We start from the raw sequence: 4,186 nt of genomic DNA, 5'->3' as shown, positions 1-4,186 counted from the left end.
AAAAACAACATTGTTATTGGCTTAATCTCTCAAAGCAGGGCAGGTTCAAAAGAAAGTAGAAGTGATGATACAAAATGATATCATAGAACCGTGTCCAAGTGATGGTACTCAACAGTTCTGCGTAGATTATCAAAAGGTCAATGCAGTAACTAAAGCTGACTCATATCCAATTCTGAAGTTGGAAGATTAGATGGAAAAAGGAGGACAAGATACTTACAACACAAAGTTGGACATACTTCATGGGTACTGGCAAGTAGCTGTTCTGTCGAAAAGCGGCCATGAGTAGGTTTAGGCTTCAGAAGAGGCTGGCCGACTGGCTGGATCCTAATGAAACAAATGAGTTTGCCAATGCCAATTTTCATCAACAGATCAATTAATGAAAGATGGTCTAATTATCCACAAGCCTGTGATTGTACATTTGCATGTTCTATGCAGGAAGAACACCCTTGCATGAAGGAAGGGCTGGCACATGAGCATCGGTAAGCGAAAAGAGTACAGGTAATGTTCGCATGCAGCCTGGTTGAGAATGAGAATTCTGAGGCGTCTGCTTTGTGGATACAGGGAGTCCAAGGAGATTGATTGCTACGTGTATCACAAACTGTATCTGAAGGTGAAGGATAATGTCTTCAAGAATAAGCATTTCTTGATGGAGCACATTCACAAACTGAAGGCAGACAAGACTTGCAAGAAGAAACTGGCTGACCGGGCTGAAGCTTGCAAGACCAAGGAAGCTCATAAACGTCATGAAGAATGTCTGCACACCAAAAAGGAAGTGATCATTAAGACTCTGTTCAAGGAAGAAAAGTTTAAAAGTACTAAAAATAAATCTCTTGTACAGACTTGCAAAGTAATTAAAAATTGCTCCTATCGAAGAAGAAAAAACTAAAATGAAGCCATCTTTTCATGTTGATGGTTCATTTTTTCAGAAGGGGGGAGGTGACATTTAGTTTATAAAGGTGAACAGAATGTCTGTGAAGAATGTAAAATACTAGAGGGAAAACAACAATGCTTGGTCCCTTTTAAAAGCTGGTTGCATCAGTGTCTTCAAAAACATAGATGTTTAAAATGCAGAGTACTAGTTGCAACATTTGCTTTGAGCACCAAGCCTCAAGATCGGCCTTGATAACCTGCTCTGCAGGTTTTTGTATTTTGTTAGCCTACGAGTTTAAAGAAGACACTAGGCTAACAGCCTATGAGTTTAAAGAAATCACTCAGCTAAAAGGGAACCTATTAGATTTGAATTTGCTGCTGTTGTCAGCATCAATCCAATCCTGATGTAGAGAATGCATAGGTCATCAGGAATATAAAAGAGGAACTCAACTTCCTTCTGTTCAGTCCCACCAGGTGTTGAGCCAGGAGTTCAACCAGAAGCAGGGCAATTAGATTGACTGAGGCAGTTAAGGGCAGTTAGATCAACTGGAGCAGTTGGTTCTTAACTCTGCCATCTAACCTTCTAACCAGCGAAATGTACCAAATCAGACAGCACTTATAGAGAGAGGACAACTACCGAAGAACTCCAAAATTTTTGAAAGCTATCAGACCTGGTTGTATATTTCTTTTGAAAATGACAAATTCCGTTATTACTGCATTGGTAATGAATGTTCCTTGTATTATTTGAACAGCATTTCAGTCAAACTGTACCTTAATTAATATGTTACTTGTTTTGTTAAAGTTCCTGGTTATTTAAACAAAATACTGTGTTAATTGTTCACTTAAAGCGAGTGTCAGGCCTTTGTATTAGTGAACCTCTAAATGATAATTAAGAATAAAAAACATCTTCCCAAATAATTGTAGCATATTATGAAGCGAAGTAAAGAGATTAATCTCTGTGTTGTAACATACCTTGACTACAGCTCTTCACATTCCATATCCTGTAAGGACTCTATTCCATTCTTTCAGTTTCTTCGCCTCTGCTGCATCTGTTCTGATGGTGCCACTTTCCAAACTAGCACAGCTGATATATCTTCCTTCTTCCTCAATCGTAATTTTCTACCCACTGTGGTTCACAGGCCCCTCAACCATGTCCAACACACGCCCCAGGCCATTGCTCTCACCCCCTCTACCCCCTCTTCACACTCCCAGAACCAGGACAGAGTCCCCCTTATCCTCATTTTTCACTCACCATCTCTGCACACAAAGAGTCACCCTCTGTCATTTCCGCCAACTCCAACACATCTTTCCTTCACCCCATCCCTGTCAGCATTCCACAGGGACCATTCTCTCCAGGACACCCTGGTCCACTCCTCCATCACACCCAACACCTCACCCCCTGCCCACTGCACCTTCCCATGCAATTGTAGAAGATGCAACACCTGCTCCTTTACCTCCTCCCTGTTCAGTGTCCAAAGTCCTAAACACCCCTTCCAGGTGAAGCAGCTGCATCTCCTTTAGTTTGGTGTTTTGCATTTGCTGCTTCCAATGCGGTCTACTCTACATTGAATGACTAAACACATAAGAACATAAGAAATAGGAGCAGGAGTAGGCCATCTAGCCCTTTGAGCCTGCCCCGCCATTCAATAAGATCATGGCTGATCTGAAGTGGCTCAGTTCCACTTTCCCGCTTTCTCCCCATAACCCTTAATTCCCTTGTCTGTCAAAAACCTATCTACCCTTGACTTAAATATATTTAGCGAGGTAGCCTCCACCACTTCAACGGGCAGAGAATTCCAGAGATTCACCACCCTTTGAGTGAAGAAGTTCCTCCTCAACTCCGTTCTAAACTGTCCCTCCCTTATCTTGAGGCTGTGCCCTCTAGTCCTGCTGTCCTTTTTGAGCAGGAAGAATCTCTCTACCTCTACCCTATCCATCCCTTTCATTATCTTATACGTCTCTATAAGATCCCCCCTCATCCTTCTAAACTCAGAGTACAGACTCAGTCTATTTAATCTCTCCTCACAGACAGCATGACTGCTTTGAACGGTTCGGTTCATCTGCAAGCAGGATACAGACCTTCGTGTCGCTTGCCACTTCAACAGGCCACCCTGCTTTCCTGCCCACATGTCCATCCTTGGCCTGTTGCACTGTTCTAGAGAACCCCAATACAAGCTGGAGGAACATCACCTCATCTGCCAATTCAGCACATTACAGCCTTCCGGACTGAACACTGAGTTCAACAGCTTCAGTGTATGAACTTTCCCCTCCACCCCATTTCCATTTATATTACTTTATTTCATCTATCCTCCATTTTATCACTCTCCTTTCCACCTTCCCCCACCCCCCCCTTCTTCAGGCCAACTGCCACATTCCTCAAGCAGTCCTTTACTAAGTTGTACCTTTGTTTTGCCATTAACACACTCCGATCACTTAATGGACATTTTCAACAACTTCTCAGCCTTCTTCATGCTTATTTACATTCCCTTTATCTAATTCCATCACCCCTCCCTAACTCATAGTATAAATCTCTGCTGACTCTCTTTTCTCTCAGCTCTGATGAAGGGTCATCTAGACTCAAAACATTAGCTCTACTCTCTCTCCACAGATGCTGTCAGACCTGCTGAGATTTTCCAGCATTTTTCTGTAGATTATTGCTTCGATGGGTTAAATTAAGAGAGTGGATAATCAGTGAGATCTTGGTGTCCTTGTGCATCAGTTGCTGAAAGTAAGCATGCAAGTACAGCAGATAGTAAGGAAGGCAAATGGTATGTTGGCCTTAATAGTGAGAGATTTTGAATTTTGGATAAGTCCACAAATAATAGATGATGTGAATTCCACAGATGGTTTTTCATCTTGCTATGTCCATTCAAAGGGGTACCCCACTCCTGGTCAGTCTAGTTGGAATGTTCTGGAGACTTGAGTTAACAAGTGCAGAAATCACCTAATCCTCCACAGCCATCTGTAGCATTTTTTAATGTCCATTTTAAAAGAGATGACAATTCCTGAAATTTCTATACTGAAGACAGTCTTGTTTTAAAATAATGACTAGGACGTGCTTTTACGGGGCATGACACCTTCATGGCAGTTGGCAAATTCAAATTAAATAAATTTGGAACAAAATACTAATAACAGATTTTTTGACTGTAAAAATTGTGGATTGTGGTAAAAATCTGCCTGGTTCATTAATATTTTGTAGAGCAGGACATCTGCCATACTTACCTGGTCTGGCCTACATATGACTCCAGACAATGTGGTTGGCTCTTAACTTCCTTTTGAAATTGCATGGCAAGTCACACAGTGTATTCAAGAAGGT

The 4,186-nt window shown here is 41.8% G+C and overlaps 1 pseudogene; it reads left to right on the top strand.

Moving 5' to 3' along the window:
• The first annotated feature begins 278 nt into the window (after positions 1-278).
• On the top strand, positions 279-886 carry LOC145354724 (large ribosomal subunit protein eL19 pseudogene; annotated as a pseudogene).
• Positions 887-4,186: the final 3,300 nt, after the last annotated feature.

Source organism: Carcharhinus amblyrhynchos, chromosome 18, assembly GCF_965287045.1.
Source record: "Carcharhinus amblyrhynchos chromosome 18, sCarAmb.v2.hapA, whole genome shotgun sequence".
NCBI lineage: Eukaryota > Metazoa > Chordata > Chondrichthyes > Carcharhiniformes > Carcharhinidae > Carcharhinus > Carcharhinus amblyrhynchos.
The sequence above is the reverse complement of the archived record's forward strand: the minus strand, read 5'-3'. Positions and strand labels throughout refer to the sequence as shown.